This window comes from Odocoileus virginianus, chromosome 4, assembly GCF_023699985.2.
Source record: "Odocoileus virginianus isolate 20LAN1187 ecotype Illinois chromosome 4, Ovbor_1.2, whole genome shotgun sequence".
Classification (NCBI taxonomy): domain Eukaryota; kingdom Metazoa; phylum Chordata; class Mammalia; order Artiodactyla; family Cervidae; genus Odocoileus; species Odocoileus virginianus.
Genome location: NC_069677.1, coordinates 73,690,367 through 73,717,813, shown reverse-complemented (window position 1 = coordinate 73,717,813; position 27,447 = coordinate 73,690,367). Strand labels below are relative to the sequence as shown.

The 27,447-nt window shown below is 41.3% G+C and overlaps 1 long non-coding RNA gene across 2 annotated transcripts; it reads right to left on the bottom strand.

Moving 5' to 3' along the window:
- Positions 1-434: 434 nt before the first annotated feature.
- On the bottom strand, positions 435-27,392 carry LOC139034807 (uncharacterized). Of its 2 annotated transcripts, XR_011487363.1 has the most exons (5): positions 27,241-27,392; positions 22,502-22,681; positions 17,998-18,141; positions 15,679-15,864; positions 435-5,327 (listed from the first exon to the last, which is right to left on the bottom strand). It is a non-coding gene; the product is annotated as an uncharacterized lncRNA (long non-coding RNA). The 2 variants fall into 2 exon arrangements; XR_011487362.1 differs by lacking the exons at positions 435-5,327; positions 15,679-15,864 and having other exon boundaries at positions 15,892-18,141.
- Between the last annotated feature and the right edge of the window lie 55 nt (positions 27,393-27,447).

Genomic DNA, 27,447 nt, shown 5'->3' with positions numbered 1-27,447 from the left:
AGAAGCAACAGAACTGGACATGGAACAAATGGACTGGTTCCAAATTGGGAAAGGAGTATGTCAAGGCTGTACATTGTCACCCTGCTTATTTACAGAGTACATAATGTGAAATACCTCGCTGGCTGAAGTTCAAGCTGAAATCAAGATTGCCAGAAAAAATGTCAATAATCTGAGATATGCAGGTGACACCACCCTAATGGCAGAAAGCAAAGAGGAACTAAAGAGTCTCTAGATGAAGGTAAAAAAGAAGTGTGAAATGCAGGCTTAAAACTCAACATTCAAAAAACTAAGATCGTGGCATCTAGTCCCATCACTTCATGGCCAATAGATGGGGAAAAAATGGAAACAGTGACAGACTTTATTTTCTTGGGCTCCAAAATCACTGGGGCCAGTGATTGCAGCCATGAAATTAAAAGGTGCTTAAATAGGCCAGGTTGATGGAAATGAAAGTTTGCTTTATTTCAGATGCTGGCAACTGGGGTTGGGAGAGGGTGGCAGATATCTTTCCAAAAGCTGACTCTTGCCACAAGCAGTGGGGTAAGAACTTTCATAAACAGAGTGGGGGGTGGGGTGGAGACTATGTGCAGAAACAATAAGGCTCTAACAGTCATCTTCAAATTGGTCATCAGTGATCTGACCAGCATCATCTTGGTTGTTTTAGGCACAGTTAATCTTCAGTTCCAGGGTCCATTTGTTCTCATTTTTTTGTGATCAGTCCTTGGAGTTGTGGCAGTTCATGTCCTGGATACAGTCTGGTCATCATGTAGTTATCTTCTCCACCTGGGGTTTTAGTATCTATAAAACAGCTCATAAGATATGGCTCAGAATATTATCTACAGCCCTTGATAAAAGTCCTTGATGATGCTTAACAACTACATTATTCTTAAGTCTCTTGTGACTGTTTTCTTTTATTTCCACTTTTATCACTTCTCTGATTAAGCTTATTCTTTGACCAAAGTTTTCCACAGACAAAAGGCAGGTAAACATGATGGAGGAGTGGGCAGGGACACAGTGTCCTGCTGTGTTTCACTTGGAAGAAAAGTTATGACAAACCTAAACAGCATATTAAAGAGCACAGACATCACTTTGCCAACAAAGGTCCATATGGTCAAAGCTATGTTTTTTCCAGTAGTCATGTACAGAGATGAGAGTTGGACCATAAAGAAGGTTGAGTGCTGAAGAATTGATGCTTTTAAACTGTGGTTCTGAAGAAGACTCAAGAGTCCCTTGGACAGCAAGAAGTTCAGACCAGTGGTGGTTTAGTCCTTAGGTTGTGTCTGACTCTTGTGACCCCATGGACTGTAGCCTGCCAGGTTCCTTTGTCCATGGCATTTTCCAGGCAAGAATACTGGAGTTGGTTGCCGTTTCCTTCTCCAGGGGATCTTCTGGACCCAGGAATCGAACCTGGGTCTCTTGCATTGCAGGGGGATTTCCTGCATTGAAGGCAGATTCTTTACCACCTGATCGACGAGGCAAGCCCCTTCAAACCAGTCAATTCTAAAGGAAATCAGCCCTGAATATTCATTGGAAGGACTGATGCTGAAGCTCCAATACTTTGGACACCAAATGCAAACAGCCAACTCATTGGAAAAGACCCTGATGCTGGGAAAGATTCAGGGCAGGAGGAGAAGGGGATGACAGAGGATGAGATGGTAGGATGGCATCACCGACTCAATGGACATGAGTTTGAGTAAACTCCAGGAGTTGATGATGGACAGGGACCTGGCGTGTTGCGGTCCGTGGGGTCGCAAAGAGTCAGACACAACTGAGCGACTGAACTGAACTGAACTGAACTGAACTGAGAGGTAGATGGCAAGTGCCAATTTGTAATCGATAGGGCCCCCTCCTGGTATTAAATTCGACCATGCTTCAGGAGGCATTTCATGACCATTTTGTTACACAGTGCTAGGAAGGTTCATTTCTAGATCTGTCAAAGATTTTACTGATAGACCACTCAATGTGCAGTTACTGGACTAGGTCTTATCAACAGTAACCAGGACTATTGATCACCTGTCTTATTAACCTCTTATGTCAAGGAAAAAGTCCCTCTTGTTGTATCTTCCCATATCTAAAGTTACACTATTACAATCATTGCTCTCAAATAAAAATATTTTCATCAGAGGCTCAGTCACACATTTGGTAATGCAAGAAACAACAATCTTGTAAAACAGATAAAATACAAATAACATAGCTAGCAGTATTATTAAAGTCATCAATAAGAAGTCAAGAACTTCCGTAAGGTGTAGCCAAGTATATCCTCAGATTGTCTGACTTCATCTATTCTGTACCAATCTTTATTTTTCAGAAATAATAATATTTCAGAAATAATAAATTTTCTGTGTGCTCAGTCATGTCTGACTATTTGTGGTGCCATTGACTGTAGACTGCCAGCCTCATCTGTCCATGGAATTTTCCAGGTAAGAATACTGGACTAGGTCGCCATTTCTTCCTCCAGGGAATATTCCCAATCCAAAGATCAAACATGCATTTCTTGCATCTCCTGCATTGACAGGGGGGTTCTTTCTCACTGCACCACCTGGGATTGGCACTGTCCATAAGACACCCAGTTTAGTATTACTAGGCTGTTTATCCTTAATATAATTGTTCCCAAGATAAAGGAATCTGCCTCCAATGCAGGAGGTGAGCTTTGATCCTTGGGTCAGGAAGATCACTGGGAAGAGGAAATGGCAACCCATTCCAGTATTCTTGCCTGGGAAATCCCCTGTACAAAGGAGTCTGGTGGGTTACAATCTGTTGTCACAAGAGTCAGACATGGCTTAGTGACTAAATAATAAAAGATTGGGGGGGGGGGCGCTTAAAACTTAAATGACCTCAGCCTGGTGTTAATTACATATTGTTGTTCAGTCACTAAGTCCTGTCTGACTCTGCCACCCCATGGACTACAGCACACCAGACTCTGCTCTCCTTCAAGGTATCTTGGAATATGCTAAAATTCATGTCCATTGAGTCTGTGATGTCATCCAACAATCTCATGCTCTGTCACCCCCTATTCCTCCTGCCCTTAATCTTTCCCAGCATCAGAGTCTTTGCCAATGAATCCACTCTTCACATCAAGTGGCCAAAGTATTGGAGCTTCAACTTTAGCAACAGTCCTTCCGATGAATATTCAGGGTTGACTTCCTTTAGGATTGACAGGTTTGAACCCCTTGCTGTTTAAGGGACACTGAAGAGTCTTCTCCAACACCACAGTTTGAAAGCATCAATTCTTCAGTGCTCAGCCTTCATTATGGTCCAACTTTTACATCCATACACGACTACTGGAAAAACCAGAGCTTTGACTATACAGATCCTCGTCAGCAAAGTGAGGTCTCTGCTTTTTAATATGCTGTCCAGATTTGTCACAGATTTTCTTCTGAGGAGTAAGCATCTTTACATTTCAAGGCTACAGTCACTGTCTGCAGTAATTTGGGACCCCAAGAAAATAAATCTGCCAGTGCTTTCACTTTTTCCCTTCTATTTGCCATGAAGTGATGGGACCGGATGCCAGGATCTTAGTTTTTTGAATGTTGAGTTTCAAGCCTGCTTTTCCACTCTCCTCTTTCACCCTCATCAAGAATCTCTTTACTTCCTCTTCATTTTCTGCCATTAGAGTGATATCATCTGCATATCTGTGGTTGTTGATGCTTCTCCTGGCAATCTTGATTCCAGCTTGTGCTTCATCCAGCCCAGCATCTCACAAGATGTACTCTGCATAGAACTTAAATAAGCAGGGTGACAATATACAGTTTGTCATACTCCTTTCCCAATTTGGAACCACTCAGTTGTTCTGTGTCTGGTTCTGACTTTTGCTTCTTGACTGGTAGACAGACTTCTCAGGAGACAGGTAAGGTAGTCTGGTATTCCCATCTCTTTAAGAATTTTTCACAGTTGGAGATCAAAGGCTTTCACATAGTCGGTGATACAGAAGTAAATGCTCTTCTGGAATTCTCTTGCTCTCTCTATGATCCAACGAATGTTGGCAATTTGATCTCTGATTCGTCTGCCTCTTCTAAACCAATCTTGTACATCTGGAAGTCCTTGGTTCACATACTTCTGAGGACTAGCTTGAAGGATTTTGAGCATTACCTTACTAGCATTTGAAAAGAGCACACTTGGTACAGTAATTTGAACATTCTTTGATATTTCCATTCTTTAGGATTGGAATGAAAACTGACCTTTTCCAGTCCTGTGGCCACTGCTGTGTTTTCCAAATTTGCTGACATATTGAGTACAGCACTTTCAACAGCATCATCTTTTAGCATTTGAAATAGCTCAGCTGGAATTCCATCATCTCCACTAGCTTTGTTTGTAGTAATGCTTCCTAAGGCCCACTTGACTTCACACTCCAGGTTATCTGCTCTAGGTAAGTGACCACACCATCGTGGTTATCTGGTTCATTCAGTTCTTTTTTTGTATAGTTCTTTCATGTATTTTTGCCTCGTCTTATTAATCTCTTCTGTTTCTGTCCTTTATCATGCTCATCCTTCCATGAAATAGTCCCTTGACAGCTCCAATTTTCTTGAAGAGATCTCTAGTTGTTTCCATTTTATTGTTTTCCTCTATTTCTTTGCAGTGTTTATTTAAGAAGGCCTTCTTATCTCTCCTTGCTAGTCTCTGGATCTCTGCAATCAGTTGGGTATACCTTTCCCTTTCTGCTTTGCCTTTCACATCTCTTCTTTTCTCAGCTATTTGTAAAGCCTCCTCAGACAACCACTTTGCCTTCTTGCGTTTCTTTTTCTTTGGGATTGTTTTGGTCATTGCCTCTTGTACAGTGTTATGTACCTCTGTCCATAGTTCTCTAGGCACTTAGTCTACCAGTTCTAATCCCTTGAATCTATTCATCACCTCCAGTGTATAATAATAAAAGATTTTATTTAGGTCATATCTGAATGGTCTAGTGGTTTTCCCTACTTTCTTCCATTCAAATCTGAATTTTGCAACAGGGAGTTTATTATCTGAGCCACAGTCAGCTCCAGGTTTTTTTGTTTTGTTTTGTTTTGTTTTTTGCTGACTGTCTAGAGCCTCTCCATCTTTGGCTGCAAAGAATATAAGTCTGATTTCAGTATTGACCATTTGGTGATGTCCAGGTGTAGAGATGTTTTTTGTGATGACCAGTTTGCTATGACCAATGCATTCTCTTGATAAAACTCTGTTAGACTTTGCCCTGCTTCATTTTGTACTCCAAAGCCAAACAAGAGATACTAACTCCAAGTATCTCTTGGCTTCCTACTTTTGCATTAGGTCTTCATAGAACTGGTCAACTTCAGCTTTTCAGAATCACTGGTTGGGACATAGAGTTGGATTATTGTGATGTTGAATGGTTTGCCCTGAAAATGAAGCAAGATCATTCTGTCATTTTTGAGATTGCACCCCAATACTGCATTTCAGACTCTTCTGTTGACTATGAGGGCTACTCCATTTTTTTCTAAGGGATTCTTTCCCACAGTAGTAGATGTAATGATCATCTGAATTAAGTTCGCCCTTTCCTGTCCATTTTAGTTCACTGATTCCAAAGATATTGATATTCACTCTTGCCATCTCCTGCTTGACTACATCCAACTTACCTTGATTCATGGATCTAACATTCTGTGCTCTTATGCAATATTGTTCTTTACACCATCGGACTTTACTTTCACCACCAGACACATCCACAAATGAGCACTGTTTTCACTTTGGTCCAGTTGCTTCATTCTTTCTGGAGCTATTTGTAATTGTCCTCTACTCTTACCCAAGAGCATATTGGACACTTTCTGACCTGAAGGGCTCGTCTCCTGGTCTCATATCTTTTTGTCTTTTCATGCTGCTCATGGAACAATGGACCATTCAAAGAGGGAAAGGAGTATTTCAATGCTATATATTGTCATGCTACTTATTTAACTTAAAAGAAAAGTACATCATGCAAAATGTCAGACTGAATGAATCACAAGCTGGGATCAAGATTGCCAGGAGAAATATCAGCAACCTCAGAAATTCAGATAATACCTCTCTAATGGCTGAAAGGGAAGAGGAACTAAAGAGCCTCTTGATGAGGGTGAAAGAGGAGGGAGAAAAAGCTGGCTTGAAACTCAACATTCAAAAAACCAAGATCATGGCACTTGGTCCTATCACTTCATGGCAAATAGAAGGGGACAAAGTGGAAACAGTGACAGATTTATTTTCTTGGACTCCAAAATCACTGCAGATGGTGACTGCAGCCATGAAATTAAAGATACTCTCTTTGGAAGAAAAGCTGTGACAAATCTGGACAGCATATTAAAAAGCAGAGACATCACTTTGCCTACAAAGGTCCATATAGTCAAAGCTATAGCTTTTCCAGTAGTCATGTATGGATGTGAGAGTTGGACCATAAAGAAAGCTTCAGAAACAAACTTAAGAGTGTTCTTTTAACAATTCAATTAAACTTTAATATAACAGCAAGGACGTATCCAGGAAGTGAGTCTTAGTAAATATAGACCTCTGTTAACAAAACTGGGGTTTAACATTAATTGAAACATCTTTTTCTCTCTAGAATTACCCTCATTTCTACCAAATATAACAAAATTGACTAATTTTTTTTGCAAAATGTCTGATCTCAAAAATTTGGCCTGATAATTCATGTAACTATAATTGATCATATACACTCTTTGCTGAAAATTTTATAAGGAGTCTCAGAGTGAACTTTTAAAGATCCTCTCAGGGCTAGAAAAGGTACACAAAGGGCTTGTCAAAGATTTCATGTAACAGATATATTGGTTAATTTGTCTTTTTTTTAAGGTCCCCCAATTACATTGAGCTTTCTGTAGCTGTTACTGAGTGGCTTTTCTTATTTTTCTGGTAAAGTTCCTGGGAACTTAAGAATTTACCATCTCTGGAGGAAGCAGATAGAGAAAAAAGATAAATGTTTCAATTCTTCTTGCATTCATGCATGCTAAGTCACTTCAGTGATGTCCAAATCTTTGTGACCCCATGGACTGGAGCCCATCAGGCTCCTCTGTCCATGGGATTCTCCAGGCAAAAATAATGGAGTGGATTGCCATACACCCCTCTAGGGGGTCTTCCCAACTCAGGGATCAAATCTGCATCTCCTGTAACTCCTGCATTGGTAGGAGGTTTATTTAACACTAGTGCCACCTGGAAACCCTGAATTCTCCTTAAGTTCAGTTCAGTTGCTCAGTCGTGTCCAACTGTTCATGACCCCATGGACCATAGCATGCTAGGCCTCCCTGTCCATCACCAACTCCCAGACTCTAGTCGAAGTCATTTCCATTGAGTCAGTGATGCCATCCAACCAACTCATCCTCTGTCATCCCCTTCTCCTCCTGCCTTCAATCTTTCCTAGCATCAGGGTCTTTTCAAATCGGTCAGCTCTTTGCATCAAGGGGCCAAATGACTGGAGTTTCAGCTTCAACATCAGTCCTTCCAATGAGCATTCAGGACTGATCTCCTTTAGGATGACTGGGGTTGGCTCTCCTTGCAGTCCAAGGGACTCTCAAGAGTCTTCTCCAACACCACAGTTCAAAAGCATCAATTCTTTGGCACTCAGGTTTCTTCACAGTCCAACTCTCACAACCATACAAGACTACTGGAAAAACCATAGCCTTGATGAGACGGACCTTTGTTGGCAAAGAAAGTAATGTCCCTGCTTTTTAATATGCTGTCTAGGTTGGTCATAGTCTTCCTTCCAAGAAGTAAGCATCTTTTAATTTCATGGCTGCAATCACCATCTGCAATGATTTTGGAGCCAAAGAAAATAAAGTCTCTCACTATTTCCATTGTTTCCCCATCTATTTGCCATGAAGAGATGGGACCAGGTGTCAAGATTTTAGTTTTCTGAATGTTGAGTTTTAAGTCAGCTTTTTCACTCTCTCTTTCACTTTCATCAAGAGGCTCTTTAATTCCTCTTCTCTTTCTGCCATAAGGGTGGTGTCATCTGCATATCTGAGGTTATTAATATTTCTCCCAGCAATCTTGATTCCAGCTTGTGTTTCATCCAGCCCGGCATTTCACATGATGTACTCTCCATATAAGTCAAACAAGCAGGGTGACAATATACAGCCTTGATGTACTCCTTTCACAATTTGGAACCACTCTGTTGTTCCATGTCCATTTCTAACTGTTGCTTCTTGACCTGCATACAGATTTCTTAGGAGGCAGGTAAGGTGGTCTCGTATTCCCATCTCTTTCAGAATTTTCCACAGTTTATTGTGATCCACACAGTCAAAGGCTTTAGCATAGTCAATAAACCAGAAGTAGATGTTTTTCTGGAACTCTCTTGCTTTTTCAATGATCAATCGGATATTGGCAGTTTGATCTCTGGCTCCTCTGCCTTTTCTAAATCCAGTTTGAACATCTGGAAGTTCATGGTTTATGTACTGTTGAAACCTGGCTTGGAGAATTTTGAGCATTACTTTGCTAGCATGTGAGGTGAGTGCAATTGTGTAGTCGTTTGAACATTCTTTGGCATTGCCTTTCTTTGGGATTGGAATGAAGACTGACCTTTTCCAGTCCTGTGGCCACTGCTGAGTTTTCCAAAATTGCTGGCATATTGAGTGCAGCACTTTCACAGCATCATCTTTTAGGATTTGAAATAGCTCAACTGGAATTCCATCATTTCCACTAGCTTTGCTCATAGTGATGCTTCCTAAGGCCCACTTGACTTCAAATAACAATAAAACATTAAAAATTAACAATAAGAGATTTCAAAGGCAAATACAGAATAGATCACTTAAAAGGTAAATAACTTAAAATCTATTATCAAAGGCAGTTCAGCATCTTAAGAAAACTTATCTTCTAAACAGAGAGAAACACCAAATTCAAGTTTTAAACCAGCTTACTTTTAAATGTATTTATTCACTCAAATTTATTTTAACCTTAGTCTTAACCATGCATGACACTCTATCAGGGTCTACTTTCCAGTACCTTTTAATCATTTTCTGTATCCATACTTTTTTTCCCATTCAGAACCAGCCAGCTGTAAGTCAGACTATTTCCTTTTCCCTTAATAAAATGAAATTCTTTACTGAGAACACATATCCTACTTTTCTAAAACAACCACGAACTGTCCTTTATATTAGCATTCTGTAGGTTGGTTTACATAAATATCAGTAATAATTTCTAAAAACATTTGCCTTCTTATAGAAAATATCTTGGTGTAGCACCAAACATTTGTTATCAATAGTCCAAAATATCTTTAGTGTTTCTTTTTTTAAAAAATATAAATTTATTTATATTAATTGGAAGCTAATTACTTTACAATATTGTATTGGTTTTGCCATACATTGACATGAATCTGCCACGGGTGTACATGTGTTCCCCATCCTGAAACTCCCTCCTACCTCCCTCCCCATTCCATCCCTCTGGGTAATCCCAGTGCACCCCCCCACCCCACCCCGAGCATCCTGTATCATGCATCGAACCTGGACTGGCGATTCGTTTCACATATGATAATATACATATTTCAATGCCATTCTCCCAAATCATCCCACCCTCGCCCTCTCCCACAGAGTCCAAAAGACTGTTTTATACATCTGTGTCTCTTTTGCTGTCTTGCATACAGGGTTATTGTTACCATATTTCTAAATTCCATATATATGTGTTAGTATACTGTATTGGAGTTTTTCTTTCTGGCTTACTTCACTCTGTATAATAGACTCCAGTTTCATCCACCTCATTAGAACTGATTCAAATGTATTCTTTTTAATGGCTGAGTAATACTCCATTGTGTATATGTACCACAGCTTCCTTATTCATTTGTCTGGTGATGGACATCTAGGTTGCTTCCATGTCCTGGCTATTATAAACAGTGCTGCAAAGAACATTGGGATACACGTGTCTCTTTCAATTCTGGTTTCCTCGGTGTGTATGTCCAGCAGTAGGATTGCTGGGTCGTATGGCAGTTCTATTTCCAGTTTTTAAAGAAATCTCCACACTATTCTCCATAGTGGCTGTACTAGTTTTCATTCCCATCAACAGTGTAAGAGGTTTCCCTTTTCCCCACACCCTCTCCAGCATTTATTGCTTGTAGACGTTTTGATAGCAGCCATTCTGACTGGCGTGAAATGGTACCTCATTGTGGTTCTGATTTGCATTTCTCTGATAATGAGTGATGTTGAGCACCTTTTCATGTGTTTGTTAGCCATCTGTATGTCTTCTTTGGAGAAATGTCTGTTTAGTTCTTTGGCCCATTTTTTTATTGTGTCGTTTATTTTTCTGGAATTAAGTTGCAGGAGTTGCTTATATATTTTTGAGATTAATTCTTCATCAGTTGCTTCATTTGCTATTATTTTCTCGCATTCTGAAGGCTGTCTTTTCACCTTGCTTATAGTTTCCTTTGTTGTGCAGAAGCTTTTAATTTTAATTAGGTCCCATTTGTTTATTTTTGCTTTTATTTCCAATATTCTGGGAGGTGGGTCATAGAGGATCCTGCTGTGATTTATGTCAGAGAGTGTTTTTCCTATGTTCTCCTCCAGGAGTTTTATAGTTTCTTGTCTTATGCTTAGATCTTTCATCCATTTTGAGTTTATTTTTGTGTATGGTGTTAGAAAGTGTTCTAGTTTCACTCTTTCACAAGTGGTTGACCAGTTTTCCCAGCACCACTTGTTAAAGAGATTGTCTTTTCTCCATTGTATATTGTTGCCTCCTTTGTCAAAGATAAGGTGTCCATAGGTGCGTGGATTTATCTCTGGGCTTTCTATTCTGTTCCATTGATCTATATTTCTGTCTTTGTGCCAGTACCATACTGACTTAATGACTGTGGCTTTGTAGTAGAGCCTGAAGTCAGGCAGGTTGATTCCTCCAGTTCCATTCTTCTTTCTCAAGATTGCATTGGCTATTCGAAGTTTTTTGTATTTCCATACAAATTGTGAAATTATTTGTTCTAGTTCTGTGAAAAATACCGTTGGTAGCTTAATAGGGATTTCATTGAATCTATAGATTGCTTTGGATAGTATACTCATCTTCACTATATTGATTGAGAAACCCAAGTAAGAGGGTAGGTGTTGTGAGAGGGCATCAGAGGGCAGGTACACTGAAACCATAATCACAGAAATCTAACCAATCTGATCACACGGACCACAGCCTTGTCTAACTCACTGAAACTAAGCCATGCCGTGTGGGGCCACCCAAAACGGATGAGTCATGCTGGAGAGGCCTGACAGAATGTGGTCCACTGGAGAAGAGAATGGCAAACCACTTCAGTATTATTGCCTTGAGAACTGGATGAACAGTATAAAAAGGCAAAATGGTAGGATACTGAAAGACGAACCCCCCAGGTTGGTAGGTGCCCAATATGCTACTGGAGATCAGTGGAGAAATAATTCCAGAAAGAATGAAGGTATGGAGTCAAAGCAAAAACAATACACAGTTGTGGATGTGACTGGTGATAGAAGCAAGGTCTGATGCTGCAAAACAAATATTGCATAGGAACCTGGAATGCTAGGTCCATGAATCAAGACAAATTGGAAGTGGTCAAACAGGAGATGACAAGAGTAAACGTCGACATTCTTGGAATCAGTGAACTAAAATGGACTGGAATGGGTGAATTTAACTCAGATGACCATTATATCTACTACTGTGGGCAGGAATCCCTTAGAAGAAATGAAGTAGCCATCATAATCAACAAAAGAGTCCAAAATGCAGTATTTGGATGCAATCTCAAAAACGACAGAATGATCTCTCTTCGTTTCCAAGGCAAACCACTCAATATCACAGTAATCCAAGCTTCTGCCCCAACCAGTAATGCTGAAGAAGCTGAACAGTTCTATGAAGATCTATAAGACCATTTAGAACTAACACCCAAAAAGGATGTCCTTTTCATTATAGGGGACTGGAATGCAAAAATAGAAAGTCGAGAAACACCTGGAATAACAGGCAAATTTGGCCTTGGAGTACAGAATGAAGGAGGGCAAAGGCTAGAGTTTTGCCAAGAGAACGCACTGGTCACAGCAAACACCCTCTTCCAACAACACAAGAGAAGACTCTACACATGGACATCACCAAATGGTCAACACCAAAATCAGATTGATTATATTCCTTGCAGCCAAAGATGGAGAAGCTCTATACAGTCAGCAAAAACAAGACCAGGAGCTGACTGTGACTCAGATCATAAACTCCTTATTGCCAAATTCAGACTTAAATTGAAGAAAGTAGGGGAAACCACTAGACCATTCAGGTATGACCTAAATCAAATCCCTTATGACTATACAGTGGAAGTGAGAAACAGATTTAAGGGAAGTGAGAAACACTAATAGAGTGTCTGATGAACTATGGACGGATGTTCATGACATTGTACAGGAGACAAGGATTAAGACCATCCCCATGGAAAAGAAATGCAAAAAATCAAAATAGCTGTCTGAGGAGGGCTTAGAAATAGCTGTGAAAAGAAGAGAAGTGAAAAGCAAAGGAGAAAAGGAAAGATATACCCATCTGAATGCAGAGTTCCAAAGAAGAGCAAGGAGAGAGAAGAAAGCCTTCCTCAGTGATCAGTGCAAAGAAACAGAGGAAAACAACAGAATGGGAAAGACTAGAGATCTCTTCAGGAAAATTAGAGATACCAAGGGAACATTTCATGCAAAGATGGGTTTGATAAAGGACAGAAATGGTATGGACCTAACAGAAGCAGAAGATATTAAGACGAGGTGGCAAGAATACCAGAAGAACTGTACAAAAAAGGTCTTCACGACCCAGATAATCACGATGGTGTGATCACTCACCTAGAGCCATACATCCCGGAATGTGAAGTCAAGAGGGCCTTAGAAAGCATCACTACGAACAAAGCAAGTGGAGGTGATGGAGCTCCAGTTGAACTATTTCAAATCCTAAAAGATGATGCTGTGAAAGTGCTGCACTCAATATGCCAGCAAATTTGGAAAACTCAGCAGTGGCTACAGGACTGGAAAAGGTCAGTTTTCATTCCAATCCCAAAGAAAGGAAATGCCAAAGAATGCTCAAACTACTGCACAATTGCACTCACCTCACATGCTAGCAAAGTAATGCTCAAAATTCTCCAAGCCAGGTTTCATCAATACGTGAACCAGGAATGTCCAGATATTCAAGCTGGTTTTAGAAAAGGCAGAGGAACCAGACATCAAATTGCCAACATCCGCTGGATCATCGAAAAAGCAAGAGAGTTCCAGAAAAACATATATTTCTGCTTATTGACTATGCTAAAGCCTTTGACTGTGTGGATCACAATAAACTGTGGAAAATTCTTAAAGAGATAGGAATACCAGACCATCTGACCTGCCTCTTGAGAAACCTGTATGCAGGTCAGGAAGCAACAGTTAGATGTGGACATGAGAAAACAGACTGGTTCCAAATAGGAAAAGGAGTACATCAAGGCTGTATATTGTCACCCTGCATGTTTAACTTATATGCAGAGTACATCACGAGAAACGCTGGGCTGGATGAAGCACAAGCTGGAAACAAGATTGCTGGGAGAAATATAAATAACCTCAGATATGCAGATGAAACCACCTTTATGGCAGACAGTGAAGAGGAACTGAAAAACCTCTTGATGAAAGTGAAAGAGAAGAGTGAAAAAGTTGGCTTAAAGCTCAACTTTGAGAAAACTAAGATCATGGCATCTGGTCCCATCATTTCATGGGAAATAAACAGATGGGGAAACAGTGGAAAGAGTGGCTGACTTTATTTTTGGGGGCTCCAAAATCACTGCAGATGGTGATTGCAGCCATGAAATTAAAAGACACTTACTCCTTGGAAGGAAAGTTATGACCAACCTAGACAGCATATTAAAAAGCAGACATTACTTTGCCAACAAAAGTCCGTGTAGTCAAGGCTATGGTTTTGCCAGTGGTCATATATGGATGTGAGAGCTGAACTGTGAAGAAAGCTGAGCACCAAAGAATTGATGCTTTTGAACTGTGGTGCTGGAGAAGACTCTTGAGAGTCCCTTGGACTGCAAGGAGATCCAACCAGTCCATCTTAAAGGAGATCAGTCTGGGTGTTCATTGGAAGGACTGATGCTGAAGCTGAAACTCCAATACTCTGGCCACCTCATGTGAAGAGTTGACTCATTGGAAAAGTCCGTGATGCTGGGAGGGATTGGGGGCAGGAGGAGAAGGGGACGACAGAGGATGAGATGGCTGGATGGCATCACCGACTCGATGGACATGATAACAAATTGATAACAATGCCAAAAAGCAAAGATTAAAAATCTAGAGTAGAGGTTGGATTCTCAAAAATACAATATTAAAGAAAAAACAAAGTCACAAAAATTATAAAATGTATATATATGAAATTTGCTTTTAAAAATAGGGTCTTGTTTTTGGCAAAGTAATAGTAGGTTATAAAAATGAAAATTAAAAGAGTAAGAGAGGACTTAAAAATAATTTTTTTTTTTACAAATTTAAAAATTGATAATAGTAAAAATATATCTAGGACTTTCTCTGGTGTTGTTGTGGACAGTGTGGGGTCAGTTCATTTTCAGATAGTTCCTTGATCCGGCTTATACTTCTCAAGATCTATAGGCCCCTTCCTATGTAGTCGGTGCTAACTACAGGGTTTTAATCTATTGCACCTGTCACTTCCAAGGCGGTTCCCTCTGTTTTTTTAGCTTCTTCTGTTTGCTGGTCTCTTCAGTGTCTAATTTCTGCCCTGACACAAGGGGGCAGTGGTGGACACTTTTTTAGGCTCACTTGTTCAGTCGTGCTGTGGGGAGGGGGGAACACTGCAAAGAAATATCACTGGCGTGTGTGGGGAGCGCTCGCAGTGTCTCAGCCACACTGGTTTGCCCCCGCTCACGGAGTGTGTGCTTTCCCAGTCTACACTGCTCAGGCTCTAGGTTGCTCTGCTGGGAACTGTCTGAGGCGGGCCCTGGGTTGTACGCACTTCCCAGGTGTAAGCCGCTCAGGTTTAGGTACTCGGGTACTCCACAAAGGCGCAGACCCGATCGGTTGGGCCTGCGTTTTGTGCCCTTCCCAGGTCCGAGCAGCTCAGGTGACCAGGAGCTCGGCGAGCGCGGTCACTGAGACATCGCCTCCCCCATCCCTGCCGCTCGGTTTTCTGGGTGTACAACCAGCACACCTTCTCAGGTGTGCCGTGTGTCTATTCTGGGGAGCTGGTCTCTGGCTGCGACCCTCCCAGCAGATGTCAGCCGTCCAGAATCCCAAGAAGTCTTAGTTAGCAATGAAGCCTGCTTGCAGTTTGGTAGATGATGCCTCTCTAGGGACGCGATTGCTCTGGCTGCCCTCGCCTGTCTCCGGCGGGAGATGGGCCGGTCCGCAGGCGGCTAGCTCTGCTCAGTCCTTTGTTATGTGAGTGGGCCTGGCAGTGTCTTAGGTTAGGGCTTTTCGCGGGATAGATATCCCACAGTCTAGTTTGCCATCTCAAGTTAGTTTCCTCAGATTGCCCTCGGGGCATTCAGGCCCGGGCCTTACTCTAAGCAATGCAGCCCACGCCTCTCTGCCCAGCCCCCGCTTGCTAGTGGTAGACGCGGGCGTCTCGTCTGCACTGCTTCTCTGCTGGGAGTTACCGTTGGGCACGTAATCTGTGGATTTAAATTATTTATTTATTTTTCCTCCTGAATATGTTGCCCTCTGAGGTTCAAAGGCTCACCACAGACTCGCCAGTGAGTGTTTCCTGGTGTTTGCAAACTTCTCTCTTTTTAAGACCCCCTTCCCCAGATGGATCTCCGTCCCTAACTCTATTGTCTCTCTTTTTATCTTTTATATTTTTTCCTACCTCCTTTTGAAGACAATGGGCTGCTTTTCTGGGTGCCCGATGTCCTCTGCCAGCATTCAGAAGTTGTTTCGTGGAATTTACTCAGCGTTCAAATGTTCTTTTGATGAATTTGTGGGGGAGAAAGTGGTCTCCCTGTCCTATTCCTCTGCCATCTGAGGCCTGCCCCCCAAAATATCTTTTGTGTTTCTGAAAAAGGAAGCCAGTGTTTAGTAATTAATGTTTCAATATATTATTTTATTTGGGAGTGGCCTAGCTATTCAATAAACTTCCATCACTTAACTTAATTCAGCACAACTCTAGAATTTCAAGTTACCAGAATCTAGAGAGACTATTTTAGATGATCGAACCCAGGTCTCCCGCATTGCAGGCAGATGCTTTAACCTCTGAGCCACCCTTTAGATAGACAGTTCTAAGCATAGTTATTCTTAATAGAGTTATTCTAAGAGCTCTTGCATTATTTGTATTTTCTTTCCTTTAAAGTTCCTTCACATCAAGTTACCTTCCTTGCTGACAAAATTGCAGTAGCTATAACAAGATTTTATTTAATTCTAGATGCAATAAAAGTATTATATTTAATGTTGATGACTCTAAAGACATGTCTATATTAATTAAGTCAAAAAACTTAAACATTAATACCAGGTATTAATTTAATACTGAATATTTCCCAGCTTATGTGAATCTGAAATTAATTCTGGCCAGTTATCTTCTATATCTTTCAGAATTTATATAAACACTTGATTTTCTTTAATTCGATTAAGTAGAGTTCATTGACAAATTAACCTCAGAGATATTATCCAAACACACATATTGAGACATACATATATCCAGACAGATACAAGGGATCTCATAGCTTCATTTTCTAAACTTAGTCATGAAACATATATCACAATATACAGCTCACTACTTGTAAATAATAATTGGAATAAGTTAAATAATTTTTCCTATCCCCTTTCTCCCCGTTTCAAGAAATAATCCTCAGAACTCTGGGCTCAAGGAACAAGAAGAGAAAATCAGGTTTTCCTAGTAGGCCTTATTCTCTCAGGGTCAGAATTCTGAATATATATATATATATAAAAGGTATATATATATATATACCTTTTTTCTTTCAAGCTAGCTTTCTCTACTAGTTGGTAATTAAACAGGACTCAGTTAAATTTCAACAGGCACTGGCACAATTGAAGGTTGATCATTTTTGTAGATACCCCCTACTTTTTTTTCTTTTTAATGATTGTGAAACATTGGTCAGCCAATGTAACAAGGGCATTTGTTTTTAACTCTGACCACCCTAGGTTATCCTTTGACTAGAGTAGTCACGTCCTTCTTTAAGCCTTCTGAAAAAGCAGAGTTAAGCAAGGGGCTGCTTTGGTGTTTAGAATGATTCAGGTGTCAAGCCAGAATATTGCTTAAAAGTTTTTTTTCAAACCTTTCATAATAATCTAGAATTTATCCATCTGATCTTTGCTTGCACTGGTGAATCTCTGTCTGGTTTTTCCTTTTCTTTTTCTTTTTGGAAAAACCTGTGGCACAAGTTCAAACAATTTCTGAGTTAATTCCTTGTATTCAGTGTGAGCCTGTTGTTCAAAATCCATTAAGGAATGTTTACATCCTGCTTTTTAAAATTCATTCCCTTGCTTTGCTTTCAGAAAATAACAGCTATATTAATTGATATAGATCTGAAAACCCAGATAAGTCCAGATGTGTAACTCAAATTCCTTAGCAAATCCTAATGGATCCTAGCTTGGATTGGGAAATTCCTTAGCTAAGGCTCTAAAGTTCTGCTTAGGTCCTGGGTGTGTTGTAAGCATTAAGGATGATTCATCTCTCCCTGTAATAGGTTCCTCCTTAAAGGGAGTTAATAATCACTTCTGATTTTTTTTTTCTTCCTTTATTGGGGACGAAAAAGCAGCAGGAGGCAGATGAGTTGGAAAAGAAAAAGATACAGCATCTGAACCAGGCAATTCAGATAGAAAAAGATATGTGGGAGGAGCAGAAGAAGAGACAGAGTTCTAGCAGCTTTTTTTAGTTTCAGTTCAGTTCAGTTCAGTCGCTCAGTTGTGCCTGACTCTTTTCGATCCCATGAATCGCAGCATGCCAGGCCTCCCTGTCCATCACAAACTCCCGGCGTTTACTCAGACTCATGTCCATCGAGTCGGTGATGCCATCCAGCCATCTCATCCTCTGTCGTCCCCTTCTCCTCCTTCCCCCAATCCCTTCCAGCATTAGGGTCTTTTCCAATGAGTCAACTCTTCGCATGAGGTGGCCAAAGTATTGGAGTTTCAGCTTCAGCATCAGTCCTTCCAGTGATCACCCAGGACTTACCTCCTTCAGGATGGAGTGGTTGGATCTCCTTGCAGTCCAAGGGACTCTCAAGAGTCTTCTCCGACACTTTTTAGTTTAGTAGCTTCTAAATACCAATCAAAGTAAGCATTCCACTCAGTTTGTTTGATTTGTGGCTGGCTTTTTCTGTGTGCACAAAAATAGCAATTTTTGAATATCAGAAGAACCCTGATTTGGCCTTTTTTAAGTTGAGTTCTTTTTTAGTATAATTTGCCCAATTGAGTAGGTACTTGCAAATATGAGTTTGTATGTCCTTAACCCTGGCATAGGTGTCAGAGGCTGGCTTTCTGATATCCCTTGTTTCTGTGTTGGAGAGGCTGTATTTCCCATTTTAAAGTTGAATTTTTCAGAATAAAACTCACTAATGAAATTGTGTGGTGAGCCAGAGCACTGCTTGTGAACTTAACCCTCTAGGGTTAAACTTAGAGGCATTTCAGCCCTCACACATGTCTCAGTTTCTCCTTTCTGTGATCTAAGACCACCATGGGTGCTCAGATCACTGAATGACCAATTCTCATTTGTGACCCCTGGATGAGAAAGTGTTTTAATTAATGAGTGGGGTTTCCCTATGGGACCACTGCATGGTATGAGGATTCTGCCTCCACTACTGTAAATTTCTCAGTTGCCTAAGAAAACAGTAAGCAGCTGGGAGAAGCCTTATCCCTTTCCTTCAGAGCAAAGCTCTCATGTAATATCCTCACTTTTATCCCAACAAATGCTATGAAGGCAGCCAAATTGAGGAAAAGCATCAGATCAGCCTTATATCCAACCACTCAGTACAGACCACTTAGTCTCACACAACTAAGCAAACGCTGGTATTATTCAACCAGCACCTTCCCCTACCCCCAGTATCTTTCTCTTGAGTGATTATTCCCTGGTATCTTTCAACTAAACCTCCTCCAATATCTTTCAACTGAGTGAATATTTACCTGATATTTTCCAACCACTCCCTCCCCACACTGTCTTTCAACTGGGAGGGGGTAGGCACCTCTCAAATCATGTAGATGAGAAAGTGAGGCTCAGGGACTGGGTGACTGGCCCAGGGCCACACAGCCAGAAAGTGGCCACACCTGGGCTTGTTCAGAGGCACCATGACTGGAACCCCCCTGCCCTTCCTGACTCATCACATCCTCCTTGTCACAGGCTGCCATACATCTCTGACATTTCTAGGACCCAGTGAAGGCCTCGGAGGAGGAAGAGGGGAGTCATGTGCTGTGCATAGTCACTCAGTCGTGTCTGACTCTTTGCGACTCCATGGACTGTAGCCCACCAGGCTCTCTGTCCATGGGAATTTTCCAGGAAAGAATACCAGAGTGGGTAGCCTCTCCCTTCTCCAGGGTACCTTCCCAACCCAGGGAGCAAAGCCAGGTCTCCTGCATTGCAGGTGGATTCTTTACCATCTGAGAATGAAATTAACTGTTTAGCTTTTAGTGGTTGACTTTGAATAGCAGGGGAGTTGACCTTCTCTTCGGAATAGGAGGCCAGGTGACAAGTTTTGCCATCTGTGTCATCTCATGGGCAGAAATGGTCTTTATCTGTTTCTGAGGAGCCCTGGTTAGTCTAGGGCATTGGCTAGAGCAGTGGTTGTGTATGTCATGTGGTGTCTGGACCAGTAGCACCATCATCACCTGAGAACTTATTAGAAATGAACCTTCTTGAGTCCAACCACAGGTCTGCTGAGCTCCAGGATGCGGCTGCTGCTCTGTGTTTCAGCAAGCCCTCAGAGTGATTCTGATTCATGTTAAAGTTTGCTTGAAGAGCGATCCCTTAAGAAAGGGTGAAAACAGTTATATGGATTTTCACCCATGAAGATGTTAGGGAAAGCACAGAACAGTTGTGATGTGCCCTTAAGAAGCTGACTCTGAAGATGGGATCTGGGAATTAACTTTCCCCTTGCCTTCCTGTTTCCTTAGCACTTCTGTCACCTAGAGCCAGACACTGTAGACTTTGCTTGGAGTAAGCCTAAAAGGAAATTTATCTGTTTGTAAAATGAAAAAATGCAGGAAACAAATATAACAAGATAGTTATTTTTAAAATATGGGTAATATGAATATGAATATTTCCTGTCATATTTTGCTATATCGATAAGATTTCTGAAAACTAAAACATAAACTAAAACCAGACTTTTTCAGTGATAGTGTTTTATATTTGTGTCCAGTGCTATGAGTGAATAAAGACATACAAATAACATTAACATTAGTTGGTCAGTTGTGTCTGACTCTTTGCAACCCCATGGACTGTAGCCCATCGGGGTCCTCTGTCTATGGGATTTTCCAGACAAGAATACTGGAGTGGGTTGCCATTTCCTTTTCCAGGGGATCTTCCCAACCCAGGGAACTAACCTGTGTCTCCTGCATTGCATGCAGATTCTTTACCATCTAAGCTACTAGGGAAGCTCCGTGTATAAATAAGGGGATGTATAATTTAAAAATGAGGTTAATTTTACCTCCTCCTCCTATACTTCATCACTTAGTAGGCCTATGATCTACCTTCCAGGTATGAAGACAACAGTTTAAATAAATATTTTGCCACCACAAAGACTATGTACAAATAAGGGGGTGTATAATTTAAAAATGAGGTTAGTAAATGATCTTTCTTGCTATAGAAATAGTCTCTGTGGTGGCAAAATATTTATTTAAACTGTTGTCTTCATACCTGGAAGGTAGAACATATAGATCAACTGAATCCACTGAACTGTAGGAGAAGGAGGTAAGATAGGATGTTATTAGCATGCATTGGTTGCTATTGGCTGCATTTAATTTGGTATTATAAGAAAGTGCTAAACTCAGGGAAGGATAAGCTTGTTTACATTCAAGAAGTAAAAGAAATTTAAAAATCCAAAACTTGGATTTTGCAAGGTTGGAAAAGCTGATTGCATCTAGGCCCTAAAAATGAAAAGAAACCTGAGAGAAGGTTTCCAGAGCAAATGTACACTATAACCCATCCATGTGAAAAAGACCTACATAAGAGTATGGGCCTCCTACTCAACCTGGGTTGTTGTTGTTCAGTCTCTAAGTCATGTCTGACTCTTTGAGACCCCATGTATAGCAGCAGGCCAGGCTTACCTGTCCTTCACTATCTCCTAGAGTTTTCTCAAAGTCATGTCCATTGAGTTGATGATGCCATCCAACCATTTCATTCTCTGTCACCCACTTCACCTCCTGCCCTCAATCTTTCCCAGCATCAGGTTCTTTGCCAATGAATCAGCTCTTCACATTAGGAGGCCAAATTATTGGAGCTTCACCATCAGTCCTTCCAATGAATGTTCAGGAGTGATTTCCTTTAGGATTGACAGGTTTGATCTCCTTGCAGTCCAAGGGACTCTCAAGAGTCTTTTTCAGTGCCACAATTTGAAAGCATCAATTCTTTGGTGCTCAGCTTTCTTTATGGTCTGACTCTCAAATCCATACATGACTACTGGGAAAACCATAGCTTGACTATATGGACCATTGTAGGCAAAATGATGTCTCTGTTTTTTAATAGCTGTCTATGTTTGTCATAACTTTTTTCCAAGGAGCAAATGTCTTTTAATTTCATGGCTGCAGTCACCATCTGCAGTGATTTTAGAGCCCATGAAAATAAAATCTGTCACTGTTTCCATCTTCCCCCCATCTATTTACCATGAAGTGATTGCTAGGTACCATTAATTGAGAGAGAAACAAGTATGGGGTTAAGAATAGCAATCAGGCTTGAGAGAACTGTGAGTGTGGCAACTCCTGTAGGGGAACAGCTCTGCCATGGCTTCCTGGCAAACTTGTACGTATCCATACAGGTGAAGGTTGAAACTGCAGCACATCTAAGCAAACACTCTGTGAGCCTGCTGGAACATCAGAGGATGGAGGCCACCTTCCACTTGTCTTCCCACCTGCCCTAGAAGAACGTCATCAGATAACTTCTCATCACCTCCCAGATTCTGATGAAGTGTGCTCTCTGCACTGCTCCCCTCAGAACAGAGCTGCAGAATATAAAACCACATAGCCATGATCTAGATGTGGTCCCCCAGTGATGAGATTTCCCAAATCTCAATTGCAGTCACCAGCCCCTTTTCTTCAGTATCATCCTTTTCAGTGTGTGGGTAAGGACCCAGGGAGCTAGCACCTTTGGCTTCTTCTATTTTTGCTATCTATGGAAGCAATAAATATGTCTCATGTATCTTCACCAACTTCATCACTCAGGCCTTGCCCTTGTCTTGTATGTGTGAAACTGACTGGGAGCAAGTAGATCTGAAGGTTACTAAGGTTTTGAGGTCATTGTTGTGTGAAGAAAACCAGAAATTTGTGGGTGAAAAGTCATATAGCCTTCAGGGAGCACTAGTTTCTCAATACCCTATCTAGACCTGGTTAGAGAAGATCATAGAAAAGGAGGACCCTCCAAGATGATCTTTGGAAAACACTGAGCAAAGGAACTACTTTCAGAGAGCAGAACCTGAGTCAGGAAGAGGAACTATCCAGTGCCTCTCAAGTAGGACTTCAAAGTTGATACTGACCAGCAACAGCTAGGGATCTCCCCTCCTTCTGGAACTTTCTGAAAAGGAATTTTACTGTAGTTGTTCTGTCCCTGCTCCACTATTATATGTCACCATATGATTGGTAGGGATGAGAGGTGAGCAGCAATTGATCTTTTCAGTCCATATGTCACTGGACCATCCGGTGGATTCTGGAAGAGACTGTGTAGCCGATCCTTAATATCCCATACATATCCCCTCAGCCTCACCACTCACAGGCATATTGGGAAGTTTCCATCTGCCAGCACCTGTGTTTCTTTGCATGAAAGCATTCTGTGACACCAGGAGTCTGCTTTGCCACCTGCACAGTAGTCCAGAAAGCAAGGGGATTTATGACCCATGAGAAAAAAAACCTTCAAACGATTACTGACAGGAGTTGGTGTACAAAGACTCTTGTTTGCAAGCCTCTTGGATGGGTTATTTTACCCTTGCTCCCAGAGTTTCCCCAGTGGAATTAAGCTCCAGTCTCCATAGTGGTAACTGACCAGTCAGTACATCTTTTGGTTGCCTTCTTATCCCTGTCTCTCTTTCCCATTCTCTAATTTTATTTTAGTAAATATTCTTTATTTTACCAAATAAAACATTTGAAAATTCTTGTCTAAAAGTGTGTTTTCTGGGGAAATACAAACTAAGACAAAAGATCGAAGACATGTGACCTCTTTGATAGTGTATGTTGTTGCTGGGCCAGGGCACACAGTTATGATAAATTTACAAAGTTGCTGAGCCAGGGATTCCAGTTCCCATCCTGTCTGTATCTCGGTGGGGTCATGTGACTGAGTTATAGTCAATAAAATATAAATAGAAGTGATGTATAGCACTTCCAGACCTGGTTCATGGAAACCTCTTGTACCTCCCACACTTCGTTATTCTAGGTGTCAACACACAAGGCAGTCTTGGAAACCACATGTTGAAACTGGCAGAGCATCTCTTAGCCTGTATCTCTGATTGACTAACCAAAGCTATGAAGGTGGACCCCCCACCCCACCCCTGCCTCTCCAACAAAATAAGACCTCTGATTCCAACTGGGCTTTATATTAGCAGGAAGCCAATTTCCATTATGTTAAACCATTGAGATTTGGAGTTTCATCTGTTATGCCAACTAGTACCAACCTAATCAATTCTGAAGTTGCCAGAATTTAAACAAATGTGTTACCATTTCAAAAACTGTTTTTATTATCTGAAAGACCCTTGGAAAGAGGAAAAAGTGAAATAGGTTCAGAGATAAATGCCAGAGGTCACATGGGGAAGAGCATGGACTTGGAAGCATGCTGCCTCGTTTGAATGCTGGCTCTGACACGTACTGACTATCTGATCTCGGGCAAGCTACTTAACCTCTTGGTGCTTCACTTTCTTCCTGTATGAAATGGGGATGACAATAGTAACTAACTTATGAGGTTACTATAAATTAATATTTGAAAAACACTTAGCTTAGTGCCTGGCACACAGTTATGATAAATTTACAAATTCCTAATTTTCCAAAGGCCATAATGAAGTCTTTGCATTGTTTCCTACAATACAAGCTAAACTGTTCTGCTGTTATGATCATGTCAAAGCAACAGAGATGGCTTTAGGACTATGGATGTCCTTCCTTTGCAATATGACTTGGTTACAAATAAATAGGAATTTTCCAGAGTTTACTCCACTCAGAGGTCAGTGGGTATCTTGGGCTACTGGTTTTAGGCTGTGTTAGCTTTACGCAGATCATTAACCTGAAAAGCAATGCTCATCTCTTGACCCTATTTAGTTTTTGCCCACTGACCTACAGAGAAGATTGCTCAACCTACTTTTGAGATAATCCTTTATGTGCATTTATTCACCTATTTGACAATTTTTTGAGCCTTACACCAGACACTATTTTCCAACTTAGGGTTAGCATGTAAAACAAGAAAAATGTTAGACCATATCTCTTTTCAAAGGTATGAATAAACGAGGAGTTGGGACAGTTGTAAATGAGCACAATAACCTGTAAAAATTCATTCATTCAGTTAACAATATGCTAGACTCTTAAAAAAATAAAGATTAAAAATTAGTAGTCACCCTCGTTTGTGTTTCTGTCATGTTGAAGTAGCCTGTATAAGAACTGGGCTCTTGTTGAGCACATCCAGATGTGGATAAATCCCCAGAAAACATCTATTTAACAGCATTAGACATTAGAGGTGCCAAGTTTCTGGGAAAGGAGAGTAACCCAGAGATATACCCATTTGAATGCAGAGTTCCAAAGAAGAGCAAGGAGAGAGAAGAAAGCCTTCCTCAGTGATCAGTGCAAAGAAATAGAGGAAAACAACAGAATGGGAAAGACTAGAGATCTCTTCATGAAAATTAGAGATACCAAGGGAACATTTCATGCAAAGATGGGCTCAATAAAGGACAGAAATGGTATGGGCCTAACAGAAGCAGAAGATATTAAGAAGAGGTAGCAAGAATACCTAGAAGAACTGTACAAAAAAGATCTTCACAATCCAGATAATCACAATGGTGTGATCATTCACACCTAGAGCCAGACATCCTGGAATGTGAAGTCAAGTGGGCCTTAGGAAGCATCACTATGAACAAAGCTAGTGGAGGTGATGGAATTCCAGTTGAGCTATTTCAAATCCTAAAAGATGATGCTGTGAAAATGCTGCACTCAACATGCCAGCAAATTTGGAAAACTCAGCAGTGGCCACAGGACCGGAAAAGGTCAGTTTTCATTCCAATCCCAAAGAAAGGCAATGCCAAAGAATGCTCAAATGACTGCACAATTGCACTCATCTCACAGGCTAGCAAAGTAATGCTCAAAATTCTCTAAGCAAAGCTTCAACAGTATGTGAACTGAGAAACTTCAGGTGCTCAAGCTGGAATTAGAAAAGGCAGAGGAACCAGAGATCAAATTGCCAACATCCATTGGATAATACAAAAAGCAAGAGAATTCCAGAAAAAAAACATCTACTTCTGCTTCATTGACTATGCCAAAACCTTTGACTGTGTGGATCACAACAAATTGTGGAAAATTCTTCAAGAGATGGGAATACCAAACTGTCTTATCTGTCTCCTGAGAAATCTGTATGCAAGTCAATAAGCAACAGTTAGAACCGGACATGGAACAATGGACTGGTTCCAAATTTCAAAAGGAGTACATCAAGGCTGTATATTGTTACCCTTCTTGTTTGACTTATATGCAGATTACATCATGAGAAATGCCAGGCTGGATGAAGCACAAGCTGGAATCAAGATAGCCAGGAGAACTATCAAAAACCTCGGATATGCAGATGACACCACACTTATGGTAGAAAGCAAAGAGGAACTGAAGAGCCTCTTGAGGAGAATGAAAAAACTGGCTTAAAACTCAACATTCAAAAAACTACGATCATAGCATCCAGTCCCATCACTTCATGGCAAATAGATGGGGAAACAATGGAAACAGTGAGAGACTTTATTTCCTTAGGCTCCAAAATCACTGCAGATGGTGACTGCAGCCATGAAATTAAAAGACACTTGCTCCTTGAAGAAAATCTATGACAAATCTGGACAGCATATTAAAAAGAAGAGACATTATTTTGTCGACAATGATCTGTCTAGTCAAAGCTATGGTTTTTCCAGTAGTCATGTATCGATGTGAGAGTTGGACCATAAAGAAAGCTGAGTGCTGAAGAATTGATGCTTTTGAGCTATGGTGTTGAAGAAGACTCTTGAGAGTTCTTTGGACTGCAAGATGATCAAACCAGTTCATCCTAAAGGAAATAAGTCCTGAATATTCATTGGAAGGACTGATGCTGAAGCTGAAGCTCCAATACTTTGGTCACCTGATGGGAAGAACTGACTCTTTGGAAAAGACCCTGATCCTGGAAAGACTGAAGGCAAGAGAAAGGAATGACAAAGGATGAGATGGTTGGGTGGCATCACGGACTCAATGGACATGAGTCTGAGCAAGTTCTGGGAGTTGGTGTGCTGCAGTCCATGAGGTTACAAAGAATCAAACAGGACTGAGCGACTGAACTGAGCTGAACTGAACTGAGGCAACACCAAGCCTCGAATTGTGCATCAACAGCAAGGTAGATGAATCTTACAAATATAACCTTGAATGAAAGAAGCCAGATGCAACACTGTACATATGGTATGATTCTATGTCTGTAAAGTTAAACAATCAGCAGAATTAGTCTGTGTTGCTAAGTCAAGATAACGGATACGCTTGTGGGAAGATGGGAAGTAACTGGAGGAGGGGCACCCCCACCCTATTAACGTTCCTTTTCTTGTGTTATATGCTTGTGCTCACTTTGTGATAATTCATCATTGCATACTTGGGACATGTGACGTTTCATGTATGTTTATTACATTCAAGACAAAGTTTTTAAAACTCTCTCTAAATTCGGAAGACTTGCCCCAGGCAGAGCTCATAGACTTCCGGAGGAAGTCTTCCCCAGTCTGAACCTGCGCTTCACCAGATCTCAGTCTTCAGCACAGGGTTGCAGGAGACCATTTTATGGGGGTTGGGGGTTGGAGAACTTCTGGGAGGGACCCGGCGTGGGCATCCGAGACTCTGGAGGAAGAGTCTGAGGACTCTGAAAATTGTGTTCAAAATGTTGTATATATGTGTGCACATGCCTTCCCAGAGGAGGGATCCACAGGTTTCGCCTCGTCTACCGCCCCTCAGTCCCGAAAGGGAGGGCCACGCAAGAGCTGCTGTCTAGGTCAAGGAACCTGCAATCTAGCACCTAGCCTGGGGCTCAGGCGGTCACACTCACCTTGGGCCTCAGTGTGTCTCTCCAGCGGTCTCCGGGGTTGTTGCGGCTCGCACATATTGGTGCGGACCTCTAGCTGGCGAGCGGAGATCCAGCCTCGCAGCTCCCGGCGCTGGGCCGAGATGCAGCCCAGGGTCGGCTGGTGAGATGCCGGCGCAAGGGATGGGGGTGTGGCAAGGGCGATCCGCCGGAAGAGCGAACCTTTGGCAG